General features: G+C 33.8%; 1 protein-coding gene and 1 long non-coding RNA gene across 3 annotated transcripts in view; one reads left to right on the top strand and one right to left on the bottom strand.

Moving 5' to 3' along the window:
- LOC136849041 (uncharacterized) overlaps window positions 1-16,118 on the bottom strand; it is a 521,318-nt gene that overhangs the window by 470,120 nt on the left and 35,080 nt on the right. The gene's annotated exons all lie outside the window — the stretch shown is intronic.
- LOC136849039 (uncharacterized) overlaps window positions 1-16,118 on the top strand; it is a 465,615-nt gene that overhangs the window by 371,949 nt on the left and 77,548 nt on the right. The window lies entirely within an intron of this gene.

Genomic DNA, 16,118 nt, shown 5'->3' on the forward strand with positions numbered 1-16,118 from the left:
AAGAGTATCTAGACAATAAGAACACAACCAATCTACTATCAGTTTTTCAATTATGACGACCTTGATTTTTACTTGACGCAACACATCAAGTTCATCCGTGAAGTGAGCAAATCATATCGGAAGCTTCTCTCACATAACGATCAAGGTCATGGACAAGGTTATAACAGAGATCTCTTGCACCTTAGAACTCTGTGCATGACCTTGACCTCGGTAGTAATGCGCGTATCGGCTCCATTTGTGGCCTATACTATATGTAATTTATGAAGTCTCTTGGGTGCGTTTTTAAATTGCTGCTAAGTTTAAATTTGTATATGAACTTTGGCTTGTAAATATGACCTTGATATTGACCCTTGAACCCACCCTTCAAAGTGTTGAATCCCCATGCTACGCAGATGTTGTGTGAGGAGCTTGAAGCCGATATCTTATGAACTACTACAGTTGCAGTGTTTTATCTCGTTTTTATTTTTTACCTCAGTTGACAGACGAGCTGACAGGAATAAGTATAGGTCAGTAACTAAATACCCCCAGGTGTAAAATGGGGGAAAGATATCAATTTAAGGAAGGTACAATATAACATGGTGATTCAAAGACATTAGTCTGTACTTGATGATGGTAAACATTATTGTTATATTGTTAGAAACTTCATTTACTTCGTCCACACACACATACACACACGTGTATATATATATATATATATATATATATATATATATATATATATATATATATATATATATATTATCTTTCTATGTCTTTCATTCTTTTCCAGAACTTCGAATGTAATTGTAAACTTTTCAAGTTCCCCCCTTAATTATTTAAATACACCCTACAAAACATTTGAAGTTCATGAATTTTTCTTAGAATCATAAGGAAAAATATCAAGGGAAATTATTTTTGGGTCGTTCGGTTTTTTTTCCCAGTAAAAAAGGGGATGTGTGGGAGGTTGCAAAACAGAAGTAGGGTGCCCTTTGGTAAACAAGTTGAGAAAACTGCCAAAAATAGCAAATATCTTACCAAAATAAAATGTGCACTTCGCGAATGGGAAAACTGACAATGTTAAAATGTTTCAAAAAGTCCTTTTCGCACTGTTAACATACTGGAACGTAAATTGCTATAACTTCTAAAAGATACACTAAAAATAAATGAGCTCCTAAACTTTTTCTTTGATTATCTCACACCAAATCCTTGATCCAGAAACTCTCTTTGTTTGCCTGTCAGTTTATTTTATATACAGTTGAATTCTTCCCATACACATTCCTCAGTACATTGTACCTTGATAATTCGTACAATCTCCCATGCCACTATATCCACTACACTAAGGAACAGCTATTTCTCTCGCCTATAAATTTTGCACCTTTCCTCATCCTGATGTACCAAATATACCCTGGTCATCCTCTCAGCGAGACATTCACTACTCTACTGTCACATATCTTATAAACTTCTTGTACCTTCCCCTTCTTCAGCCACTTAACTGTCCTCCTCAACATTCTCAAACTGACATTATATCTCTCCAGTCTTAAGACTTTCAGCGCTTCCTCTCATATATCCCTGACATTTTACCATATCTTCAAAATACTCACTCCATTGGACCAGGACTGTATTCTCTTTAGACCTCATCTCTTCATTTGCACCTTTTAATCTAAGATCATTAGCCCACTGGCATTTTTCATTGCATTTCTTCCATACAGAAAAAATTTTAAGTCTCCTTGAGTGTTTGCATATATCCAACCGTCTTGTCCTTACCTCTCATTTTCACTCTCTGCCTCATCTATCCTAATTTATAACTCAACATCATTTTTCTTCTGCCAAGAAATTAAAATTGAATTTATTCAATTATATATACATACATACACACACACACACACCCATATATATATATATATATATATATATATATATATATATATATATATATATATATATATATATATATATATATATATATATATATATATATATACTGTATATACTCTATATATTATACGTGTATATATACACACACACACACACACACACACATATATATATATATATATATATATATATATATATATATATATATATATATATATGGTTTAGGATGCTAAAAAGAAACACTGGATAAAAAATTTTCAAATAAGTTAAACATGTATCCTATTAATATTTCATTTTATCAACAAGCAGGACAAAAGTTCAATATTTCAGCCTGAGTTCGTAAGGCAGTAATTCAGTTGTCCTGACCACATCAGTAGCACCCTAGAATTTGTAATAAAAACAACAAGTGTACAGAGCATTTTGAACCTTTGATAATTACTTAGGAGCGGTTTACAGTCTTTGAAAGTCCTTATTTTCTTTTCAATATCCCTTCCGTCACTTAAAAGGGAAACAATTATCTTATTTTTGTACATTATCTTGTCATCAATCCATTCTTTATTCTCTGGGCGTGAATAAACCTTCAGTAGCCATAGAAAAATTTCTCACTATATCTAGTCATCGAGATTTTAGGGATTAGTATTTTCCAAAAGATAAAATGAGTTCGTGCAATAACGTTTTCTTCTATATTCAAGATTTTGTAGACCCTAAAAAACCAGAGATATTTCTGGATACCGGTTCATTCATTTTGGAAAATTTCAAGATGCAATTTTCCGTCGTGTTTTTAAAATCATTTCAAGAATATTGTCATTAACATTTTCATTCTTTTATTAAACAGTAGACTCGGAGTAAATATTAATACCATACCAAAGTAACGCTTGGATTACAAGAAATTTAATAAGCACCGCAATAAACACGCTCGCATACTTCGCAACAGAGAGAGAGAGAGAGAGAGAGAGAGAGAGAGAGAGAGAGAGAGAGAGAGAGAGAGAGAGAGAGAGAGAGAGAGAGAGAGAGAGAGATACTTTTTAATAATAGCTCTCATATCACAAAAATGTTATATTTGATTTCCGAAAAACGCTAATATTACCTATTACACACACAGAGTAAAAAAAATAGCAGAATGAGTAATTCTTGACATTTATAAATTCAAAATATTTACAAAACCAGCAGTAATTTTGCAACATCTCTTGAAATGACCCCCCCAAAAAATACATGAATGAATAATATTCATAACAAAGAAACCTCCACCAAAAAAAGAAAAAAGAAACCATAATGTGGTAAAAAGATAATTAATGCGTTCCCAGTAGCAGTTTTCCATACACATTTCCGTTTTTCATTTTGGCGATTCTTTTTTGACGCGTAATGAATTTACGCAGCTTTAAATGTGTTGGCCATGAAAATGGAATGCAAATGGATTTGGTAATCACCATTTCCTGCTTTTATTCCGGTAGAAATATATGCATTTTTCGCACTCCACTTTTCTATGTAGAAAACGTGATATTACCGAGGGGCAACAGTCACTGGGACAATGAATGTGGCACTGTTTACATCGATACGCTCGTATATTAAAGGAATATTGGATAGCAGACACTATGCTGGGCATCCGTTCGTAAATGAATATTTTGTAACTGATGCTTTATTATTTACAAACAAAACAGCTGTGATAGAATTTGAATGTTTGATAAGGATATTGTATGAGAAAAAAAACTGTGTAAATACCGGCACACATGCAATTACGCATATACACCCATTATATATATATATATATATATATATATATATATATATATATATATATATATATATATATATATATATATATGCATATATGCACAAATTTCTGACATACATAGGGATCGAACCCCAATCCCTTAAATGACTGGACAGGGCGCAACCAACTGAACTACAAAAGCCACAAAAGAAGTTGGAACCTAGATATTTCTGTACCGGAGGTTTCTCCTGGGCAGGGTGCTGCCTAACATATACCAGAAAATTTTACCCAACTTCCCGATCTCGTCAGCGACCAAGTTGTGAGTCAGAATTATATATATATATATATATATATATATATATATATATATATATATATATATATATATATATATATATATATATATATATATATATATATATATATATATATATATATATATATATATATATATATATATATATATATATATATATATATATATATATATATATAATGTATGTGTGTATATGTATACATATATATGTGTGGGGTTTAGCAATAAAGTCATGAGATAAGTGTCAGGAGAGCAGTATTGTGAGTAGTAGGAACTTTAGCTCCGGATCCCTCTGTCTGGCTTTTTCAAATTTATTACAAATTTTTTTTACCAAGTACAAAACTTTCTAAGAGATAATACGGACTTGGAGAGAAAGTTAGCTTTGGATCTTACCTTGTAGAAGTAATATTAGTAGCCTAAAGAAAGTTTACGACACTCGTGGCAGTAACTTAAACATACATCTGAACACTTTACAATAGTAACGGTTTGAGAAACGGATGTTCCAGTCAAATACTTTAGTTTCGGTAGAATTCTGACTGACTGGATCTGTAATCGTTTCTAAGTAGATTAAAATGTTAAAAAGCTGCTTAAAAATAATTTCTTTTATCCTTTATTCACAAAGGGATATATGAATACTCATGTTATTTCGTTTATCATTAATTTCTGGACAACTACGCAAGGAAAAATAGCCAAAATAAAATATGATACGAGGCTCAACGCGGTTAACGCGCTAGAAAACCATAAAAAAACCTTTTTAATCCCCGTCTCACAAAATTTAAAAAGAGAAATGAAACAAGTAATTAGATAAAATAAAACTATTTCCCTAAGTATACATCAAACCAAAAGATTTTATATCTAAAACAAAGTAAAACATTAGCATAGGCGACGGCACATCACTGGCATGGGCAGTACCATTAAAATTTGTACGGTGCATAGCTAATACCCCCTTCATACTGAGCTAGTTCTAACTTCTCACTACGTTCTTTAGAACGGGGAGAAACGGAATAGAAACGTGATAAACGTAGTATGCACCAAATACTATTTAATTAGGAGCGGTATGAACGGACCAGGAAGGGAAGGGTAGTCCATAATGGGTAAGGTCGTACTTTGAACAAGACTGGGGTACGGGAAAAGCAACTGCCGTACTGCCAACGTGGCATGAACGACCTGAACGTGGTGCGAACCGGTGAAAATAGTGGTGGTATCTTTGTAGCTCTCTAGTTTCATATTGTAAAGTATTTCATTTGATTGCAACCACTGTACCGTAGGTTCCTCTTGCTCACGAGTGATATGTGTCTGTGTTTTTGCCTTTTTTGTCTTGTCCTGCTGATTATTTGTTTCTTCATTTTCAGAATTTTCTTTATTATAAGCAGCAGCAGTAGGCAAAGATAGTCCTATGCAAGCAGCCCCCTCAGCAGGAACCTCCTCACTGCATTTTTTGGGAACTAGTTCAGTGTGGTGGGGCCTTAACATGAAAGAATTACGAGATTCCCAGTATTATTGCATTGAAGCAATAGGTTCGTTGAATCTGGCTACCTAAGATTCATGCCGTAATGATCATTAAGGTACATTTCATACATTCTGAAATAGGGAAAAAAATGTAGCTTAAGATTTAAATTTGTAGGCGAGTTAAGGTGCATCAAGTACAAATTAGGATATTCATCGGTACTTTACGCAATACTTTTCCTGAAGAAATGCACTTAAAAAAATTAGGGACTATATATGTATTTGTAAAATGTAGTGGAAAATATTGTTAATGTTTCGATTTTTACACCAAATCTCTTATCTTCTCTTTAAAAAAAAATGACTTTTTGACCAAATGAAAGTTTACACGTTAGCAATGGATATTTTACGATGAAACTGAGGTGTAACAAATAATGTCGAAGGAAATTTTTACGTCTGTTGCAAAGTATATTGTTTATTGCTTGTCAATTATTTATGTTTCGAGTGTATTTTTCGCCAAAAGAATGTGTATCGAATCGAATATAAATCTTCAGTCTTTAACCTCCGGCATTCCCTTTATTCTCCCTTTGGATTCTTTCAATAGAACAAAAGATGAACAGAAATAGCATTAAAATTTCTTGAGATACAACAACGAAACCTAAATTCAGAGATGATTACTGGTGATTTAGGCAAGTTCAACTGTGACACCAGCTCATTGAAATTCACGATCGTTTCGATTTTTCTAACCGGATTAGAATGGAACCAAAGTTAGATTTAGGCCAATGAATATCATATATGGAAAAGTTACAATCTTTCTTGTGACAATACAGAATAGTTTACAATGTTTTGATTGATATAAAAACCTTTAAAAAAGAGAAAAGAAACCTTTAGCCAGTTTCCTACGATATCGAAAATTTTACGTTTGTGTTCTAGGGATCTGAACTGTTTCCTAACATTCTTATTTTATTTTGGAATAGAATATTATGGCACCGTAAGTGAATAAAAGCGTCTGATATAAAGGAAATACATTGACTAACCTAGATTAATTATTTTTTCTATTCACGTAACTTTTTTTAAAGAGATTAAAACACGTATTAACGCCCTAACCAACCTCAATTTCAAAAAGTTAAATTGTTAATAGCCTTTCGCTTACAGGCGATGATAAACTTGTCTTCTAAAACAAAGCAGTTCAAACAGTTTATCGACAGCCATATGTGATTGTTGAAATAGAAAGCCTTGCTTATAAAAAGTCAACAAATGGGTCGTGAAATACGATTATGAAGCTCTCCGAAGCCGCACCTTAAGAAATTCATTTATTAAAAAAAATTTTGTTCGTCAGTTAATAAGCTTTTTTTTCCTAGTAATTATACTAAAAATTGCCTTAAAATATCAGACCACTACTGAACACATAAAGCACTTACGGTAACAATTTTGGACCTGTATTCATATGAAACATTAATACATAGATATTCTAATATGCAGTCATTGCAGATCACTGCTGCATTACCAACATTAAAGAGAACAAATTGTAATTAGATGCATTTTTCTGAGCTAACACTGTAAAACAATACAGACATAAAATATTTACATCTTGCATTCCTCACTGCTCACGTTTCTACCAGTTCCGTAATGCAGTTATTTAATATTGCGTCTCCATTTTTTCCGTCCGCTGGCAGAGGTGAGAGGCTTAAAGGCGAAAGGCACAAGGCCGGAGTCGTGTGATGCTCTCTCTCTCTCTCTCTCTCTCTCTCTCTCTCTCTCTCTCTCTCTCTCTGCGTCTGTTTATCAGTTTAACTATCCGTCTATGTAGCTATTTCCCTTTATATAATTCTATATATTCTCTGTAATATAAATCAATATTTTCCGCTAATAAGGAACCTTGAAGTCACGGTACAGCAACGAGATATATATTTATATAAAGTTGTTTTGGTACTGAATGAATAAGTAAACTGAACCGGTTGAAAATATATTTTTCGGTGTAAAAGTGATATTGAAATTCGGCTTCCTTCTTCTTGATATCATTATATATACACAAGTATTGTTTTTCACTTAATATATATTGGTCTTTAGCAACAGAGACAAACGCAAGGTTAGTTCCCGCCATAGCGTGTGTGTGTGTGTGTAAGTGTGTATGTACGCATCTGCCGATTGACGTTTAATTACTATCCTTAATATAGCTAGCACTGATTCACGGCCATTCATGCTATCGCTAGAAGCTTATGAACCCCGATCCCTATACGTGCTGTTATATAAGGGATCCCTAACATTTGTCCCACTTTTCTTTGCGTATTTTGAAAAATATAAATACAAAGTTAATATTAACTAGTAAATTTGATTCTCCAGCATGGTGTTTGTGTTTATTAATTAACTTACGAGAAAAAATCCCTCTGACAAAACAACCACTGTCAGAGACTCTACAATACTGAACATCAGCAAAAATGTAAAGAAAAAATAAAATGGAGAGTCAGAGTAATGGAAATCAAAACCTGTTTAGATTCTGGCTTCATCCCTTTCCAAAATTAATGTAATGTAATATTGCTGAGAGATATCTGCTCTGTTAGTAAACAGTAGATTCTTGTGCCGGGACAACAAAGGCACGTATACCTCGCATGTGGACTCAGCGCACTGTAGAGGATTAATGCTGACAAATTCAGAAAGCAGAATGGCGGAGTCTGCTGGAGGTCGAACAGATTCTTGGTATTGGCGTGCTGTACATCAAAAGGTATATACTCTATGATTTGTCGCGAATTCTCACCAACATAACTTTTCGAAAGTTCTTGCGCATGGAACACACGTCTGATTTATTATTGTTATTATTATTATTATTATTATTATTATTATTATTATTATTATTATTATTATTATAACCTTGGATTACTATTAGAAAATAAAAGTATGGGCCCCTAACTTCGCACTTAACTACATGGCGTTTTTTGTTTAAACCTCACGCATCATTTTGTTGCCATTTTTTTTTTTATTTAGTGATTTCCAAAATATCATGCTCCGAGTAACCTCTTGCCAAGGTTGTATTTATTACGGTTTAGTGACCTGTTTTAACTCAACTTTAACTCATAACATTTTCTTTCCCGTTTTCCTAACCCAAAACACCGAGAACATATGAACACGCCTTTGTGAAAAACACCGATGCACTAATGGAAAAACTGCCGATAATCCCCTGCCATATCTTATATTGGGAATTTTAAGAAATCCTGTCTTTTAAATCATAAAACTCTCAATGCTCTCCAGACCAAGACGACATGTCGATTTTTCAAAAGTTAGTACTTATGGCTTTTCTTCTTCCAAGACGAAAAAACAAAAATTAAATATTGGACTGCTTTAATGTTTTGTTTTGAAGTTCTGCCACGTACTATTCAGATGATCTTTTCTCACTACACTCTCCTTTCTCACACACTGTTGTTTACAGTAGATATGTTTGGCCTACATAAATTGTCCTTCATTTTTTTTTTTTTTTTTTTTTTGTCTCCGTATCCAAGCAATGTTTATTGTTACTGGAAACGAACCTGCATATCCCCCCCCCCACAATATTGCAGGAAACCTTTCTTTCACTTTTTGTTTTGTTTCGCAGATTCTTTGACCAGTCCATTTTAGAGCAGTTTTATCGTCCACTGATTTCAAAATTCTTATTTCTCCTTTCCTTTGCATATTTCTTTGATGGCCGATATAGATTTGGCCTATTTGGCACGTTCTGGTCTCATGCCATGGAGAGAAAATATGAAAAAATGGTCCCTGGTTCTCCATTTCATGGCTCTTTAAGTCAAAGAGAACTTTCTATTAACATTAGTATTCCTGGATAAAACAGAACTTAATCCTGATATGCCTGATGTCAGTTCCTTCTGTCGTAGAAAATTAAGACGTTGTTATGTAACCACAGGAAAATTTAGCTATGATTACTGCCAACATTTGTCATCATCTTGTGCGATTAGCTATATACATTTAGAAAATTGGATTATAAAATCGTTTTTTCCACATGTACGAAACAGACCAACTCTTACAAGAGCAACAGCATAATAGCTAAACAAGAACGGAACGAGTTTTTTGTTATTTGTTAATATTGAGGCCACTTTTTTATTAGATATTTAAGCAGCATTTACCGTAAAAAAAAAACATATGGTATTAGACATATTTGAAAATTTTTTCGTAGCATTAACGATAACGAGTTAAATTTAAGATACTAAGTCCAATTAAATATAAATATTTATATATATATATATATATATATATATATATATATATATATATATATATGTGTGTATATATATATATATATATATATATATATATATATATATATATATATATATATATATATATATATATATATATATATATATATATAATTGTACTTAGTATCTTAAATTTAATATATATAATTGGACTTAGTATCTTAAATTTAACTCTTTTTACTAAGAAACACACACTACACACACACACACACATATATATACGGCATGTATATATGTATGTATGTATGTATGTATGTATGTATGTATGTATGTATGTATGTATGTATACCATCCTCACAAACTAGATTCAGAACGACGCCCATGACCAACTAATGTAAAAAATAAACAACAGAAAACCTACATGAAACAAAACACCATTCTGTTCTATAAAATTATCTTTCGAGTCAGTAACATTTGAAACTGACTTTTAATGTCAGAAGTATAAAAAAGGATGAAAAATATACTAATATATGATAGAAAAGAAACCGTTATTTCTTTACAACCTTGTTCGTCTCTTGACTTATAACCTATTTCAGCCTCCAGCAAAAACTAGGACTGTGTGACAGTTAACACTTTCTACTGATTACTGGCCCAGTAATGCCTGCGTGCACTAAAGGCTTTGGATTTGAAAATTTTAAGAAGAAAATTGCCTATTAAAAGGGCTCAGGATTTTGCAAGCGCAGTCATTCGAGGGACCATATGTATACCTGATCAATACTGATGGTCTCATTAGACTATCAAGAGAGATGGATAGGACATATCTTGACAAGATTTGGTCGTTTAGAGCAGGATGTGCGAGATGGATACCGCAAGGAGGAAGAGATTTGGGGGAATTATGGGAAACCGTGGCTGACGTGATACAACGTAATTGCGCGCAGAGGTTATTCATCACAAACTCCGTTCTTTAAAGAGATAGGACAGCACAGAGATATTTAATCTCCAGTTCATTCAGACAATGTGTACCACTTTGTTGCCACGTTTTATGGCGATGGTGATGATGGTCTATCTCTCTTTTTTTCTGATTATTACTTTTTTTTTCTTCCATTTAAGCTAAACTATTAAGTTTAAATCTAAACTGTTTAGATTTTGTGTTAATCATCCGTTGCTTAGGCATGGACCATTTTATTTAATTTTACTTTTTGCTGTCTAGGGAAAAGCTTTTAGTTTTAGCGGTGTAAACAAGCATCCTGATTAATAATTTAGAATGTTTTTAATCATGGCAATGTTAAAGATTATAACAGAAAACATGAATTGAAAAATAATTGTTTTGTGGGAGAAAGGAACTGCGTCGTTCAGAATTTATACACAAGCTTTTAAGGACTGAGAACAATTATATTAAAATATTTCACCTACACGAATGTTTTTTTCTGCATACATACTACGTTAACAAGATGAAGATGGAATATACCAGTTTTGATATAACTCAGTGAATATGTTAGTGTGTTTTCTAGATTTGATGTAACACAGTGACAATGTTAGTGTGTTTTATAGATTTGATGTAACACAGTGAATATGTTAGTGTGTTTTATAGATTTTATATAACTCAGTGAATATGTTAGTGTGTTTTATAGATTTGATGTAACACCGTGATTATGTTAAGTGTGTTTTTTTTAGATTTAGACCTTAGTTTAGGCTAAAAATTTTCAATGCAGGAGCATAAGGCACCAAAATTAGTCCTAGTCCAAACGTTTTCTCATTATCTACATGACCTTTGACCTTATCCCACGCCAAAAGCTTCCACTTCTAAATGCTCGAGCAAATCTTCAAAGTATTTTCCCTCCGGAATTGGTCGTTAGATATAAAAGGGCCCCGGGGGAAAGGACAGTGTTTTCCTTTGACCTTTTGCCTCATATTTATACTGTATCCTCTCATGGTTTTAAGTTTTGACATTCCACCGCTGTTACAACAACCACGGGGTAAGAGACCCGATGGAGTTAGTGAGCTGTGTTTTCAAGATTAGAAGTTTACCAGAAGTGTTGTGCGTCGGTTGGGTCAAGGAGCTGAGGTGAGAGACAAAGAACAGGCCACAACAGAAGAATATGCTCAATGAAAATATATTATGCATACACACATATATATATTTGCATGTATGCACTTATGTTTGTGTAGCCTTCTTGTTCTCAGCAAGACTTTTTACATGAAGCTGCTGATCTAAATTATATTACCCCCTCCCCCTATCTGGTTAACAAAAGGGGCCCGTTCGCTGTTCAAGGCAAGTGCCCGAGAAATGAACTGGTTCTTCCTCTCGTGGAGGGCAAGTCTTTTATCTACTGAACTAAAAGTCCAACAGCCGCTACAAAACTTATGAGAAATTTCTCTCTCTCTCATTCTCAGTATATATATATATATATATATATATATATATATATATATATATATATATATATATATATATATATATATATATATATATATATATATATATATATGTATATATCTGTGTGTGTGTGTGTGTGTGTGTGTGTGCGCGCGCGCATGCTTATGTATGCAGCAAAAGAGGGAAAGCACTATCTCACTCCCGGCCTTATCGATGTTTTGCTTCCAGCGTTGTCTAGAAACGAAAATAATTTTTTTTCCCCCTGTCCTGCCTTTATGTAATCATGGTAGGGAACTCAGCAGTTGCCCTCTTTGCGGCACGACGTTACTAAACGTGCTGAGTGCCACAAATGGCACAGTGACACTCATCGCCCAGCCACCTACCAGTTTTACCACCCATAACCAGCGGATGGCGCTTCGGCCTCTTAGCTCCTTGTTGATGAAAAACGAAAAAAAAAAAATAGTAAAAGGGAATGCGTTTACATTTTGAGGCCTTGCCTGCTCTTCTGTGTATGCCAGTTTAGAATGTGTGATCATTATTAGTTTATTTACAAGTTACACAAAAAAAGAGGGATAGAATCAATTTGATTAATATCTCTGGCTGATAAAAATGGTTCCATTTACGATATGTGCAAGGTGAAATATAGATATACATATATATATAATATATATATATATATATATATATATATATATATATATATATATATATATATATATATATATATACATATACATATATATACATATATATATATATATATATATATATATATATATATATATATATATATATAATATATATATATATATTTTACAATCCAGTGGTTATCGGGAGAGTAAGAGTAATAGCCACGAAGGGCGCGGGGAGGCAAGGCCTAAGGACCCGGCCTTGAGTGGGAACCAGGCACAGGCGGGTGATTTTTGTTGAGTGGGGTGTTAGTATGCCTCTCCTGTAATATCCGGGACCCTTTTCTTCGGGTCGTTGGTTCTTGCAGTGCTGTAAGAGCCTCGAGTATAGGAAACATTTCCACGAAGTTTATTGTCATTTCTTCCGCCAACAAGCGAGTGGGAGATTGAATTGCATACTTAGGAATGGTTGTTCTTATGCGGACGTGAAGAATGTTGGGTATATGTCTTGTATCAGAGGCTATTGACGCATAAATGAAGATAAAGGCTTCTTTCAAGTTTATTCCCGTGTTTGTTTCTAATATAGGGGTGTTCGACATGTCGCTTTGGCTAAACAAAATAAAAGAGAGCCAGTATTTGTTCGAAAATACATAGAAATACCCCATAATGAATATCATAAATAGACTAATTTAACTTGCCGTGTTGGGTTGAGTTAGTAAAGGTAATAGTTATCAACAAGTAAAGCCATGCAAAAATATTTTTTTTCCCTTAACTTTTATTTTTATCGCAAGTCGTATCAAATTGTGTAACATGTAAAGGAAATTCCAGGTTTCACAAGAGCTTCCACCTACTGCAGACTGAAATGTATCCAGATATCGTGCCCGATAGCTTTGAACTACTTTCGAACATAGCGGAAAGACAGAAGATGGAGAGAGAGAGAGAGAGAGAGAGAGAGAGAGAGAGAGAGAGAGAGAGAGAGAGAGAGAGAGAGAGAGAGAGAGAGAGCAAGTCTTGTGGCCTCCTTCCTTGAGGTCCGAATATTAATTCGAAATATTTCAGGTGGTGAAACCTTTTGTCCTTAGTATCTGACAAAAAATTTTCAAAAATAACTTATTTGACAATATAAGCCCATGATTTGTGTTTGTATACATTTTAGCATAATTTTATTGGCGGGTCACTTGCCAAAGATATTTTTGGTATAAAAAATAAACTGAAGTCGTTGATCTGGTATGCAAGAAAAGTTTCAAGATTTATAGTAAGTATGTTTTTCATAGCAGTAATTGTTACTTTTGATTCTTATTGGGTAAGAGTCGGGAGGCTTTTTAAAATTTGCTATATCTTAAATAACAGACGCTGTCACACATGCGCATGTGTATTAAGTCGCATCACCATTTAGGACGTCTCCAAAGAAAATCAAAACAATGATCTCCGCCATATTTATATTTCAATTTCCGAGCAGTGATAGAATTCCCCTTTACAGAGAACTTCCTCAGCGTTAGCAGCTTGATATAACAACACAAAAAGCTCATCACCAGCACGTCAAAAGACCCTGCATACACTGCGCCACTAACATCAATTTTACACGCGCATTTTGGCTATCTGGATATAAAAGACTTCCTAATTTCACGTTTTCCTCTCCCTTCATCATCCTATCGTCCCTTATCCTTTCCATGTGACAGAACCATCTCAAAGCAGTCTAATCATTATTTTCACCTGCGCTAACTTTATCATCACTTCCATGGATCCTCATATTTCACACTTTCAAACCTTATACCACATGAACAAAAGAAACAGCTTCTTTCAATATTTTAAATCTCTTTTCCTTGCATTTACTTTTATTAACTACATTTCATGCCTTTAAGGGTGAGTGAGTTCAACGATATTTCGTGTATTCCAACCTTGGATTAAAAAATATTCAAATATTTTTCAAAATCTTTCCATGTTCCCTACAACATTCCATGCTTCGTATCACCTATGTTGTGACGCATCTGTTGCATATATAGTACTACCAAATAGCTACACAAATACACTGCTTTCTCCCTACCACATTTCATATAAATATTTATAGCTCCATATTGCCCACATTACAGTTAACATATTCCTTTAACCTGTTACAAATTAGTTCACTAGCTTTTGTACTTTTTTATATAATAATCAGTACTACATGACCTGTGAAACACCATTCTCCCCATATTCTGCAAATTATTTTCCAGTTCCTCAAATTTGCTTCAACTTCCAAAGTTACTTTTTAATTTGCTCTCATTACTATATAAAGAATGATAATAAAATAGACATGGTCACATACCATATCGTTCTCTCAGACCAACTTTTACTCCAAACCAGTCATGCTCTCTTTATTACTCTAACACAGTGGTTCCCAAAGTAATCCGGCCCCTGGGGGCGGTTTACGACAGGATGGCATTAAGAGCATTTAATTTTAAGCAATTAAAAGGCAAAAAAAAAAACACACAGACTTAAAATTACCGAAATCTACGACTTCTTAGTGAGTTCCAGCCTGATGTGAAGAAACCATATCCCTGCGCCAAGCACACCCATCCCATTAACAGTAATTGTGAAGACCAAGTTTACTAAATTAAGTATTGTTTGTGAAATACATCTTCGAGTTTAATATTGTTGTTTTCAATTTGAAGCAAACCGCCCCCCCTCCCCCCCCAAAAAAATAATAATACTCGCGTGTGTGTATCGGCGGGAGGGGGGCGCTAGGAATCCATCTGGAAGCCAAGGGGGCGCCAGCCTGAATAAGTTTGGGAAACTCTGCTCTAACAAGTAGTCTCATTTTGCCGTAAAATTGTTTATCCCGATCAACAAATCACCCTCCAACTTTTACTCCAAACCAGTCACTCTCTCTTTATTACTCTAGCAAGTAATTTCAATTTACCGTAAAATTGTTTATCCCGATTAACAAATCATCCTCCATAGTTTATCTCGATCAAACATTAAGCTTCCATCTTACATTCTCAACGCTCTCCGGATTGTGTTTCTCAAGTAATTATTTACCAGGTCCCTGCATACCACATTAATTTTCTCCCTTTACTTTCAAACTAATGACGCTCACATCCATAGAATCACATGGATGATGGATATATATAAGGTTCATGAACCTTGACCTTGTTTATTATGATTGACTGAATGTCAAATCATCAATATAACTTACCCTTTTTTATTGACCTACATAATCTGTGACAACTAGTATTTATTTTCTTTTATTTGACTGTTGTAGGAAATGAAAAAAATGAGAAAAACTGAGAAATTCTGCTCTCATTAACCGACGATGAAATGCTTTGAAATTCAGCTTCAAACACTGCTCAAACTCTCAAGTATGACAGACACATGCAAATGAGAAGAAATGTCGTCACAGAGGAGAGGAAAACAGGAAAATCTCTCCCCTAGACTACTTACCTAATTGGTTTTATCTCTCTCTTCTCTCTCTCTCTCTCTCTCTCTCTCTCTCTCTCTCTCTCTCTCTCTCTCTCTCTCTCTCTCTCTCTCTATATATATATATATATATATATATATATATATATATATATATATATATATATATATATATATATATATATGTATATATGTATATATATGTATG

The sequence above is a fragment of the Macrobrachium rosenbergii genome, chromosome 20 (genome assembly GCF_040412425.1).
Source record: "Macrobrachium rosenbergii isolate ZJJX-2024 chromosome 20, ASM4041242v1, whole genome shotgun sequence".
NCBI lineage: Eukaryota > Metazoa > Arthropoda > Malacostraca > Decapoda > Palaemonidae > Macrobrachium > Macrobrachium rosenbergii.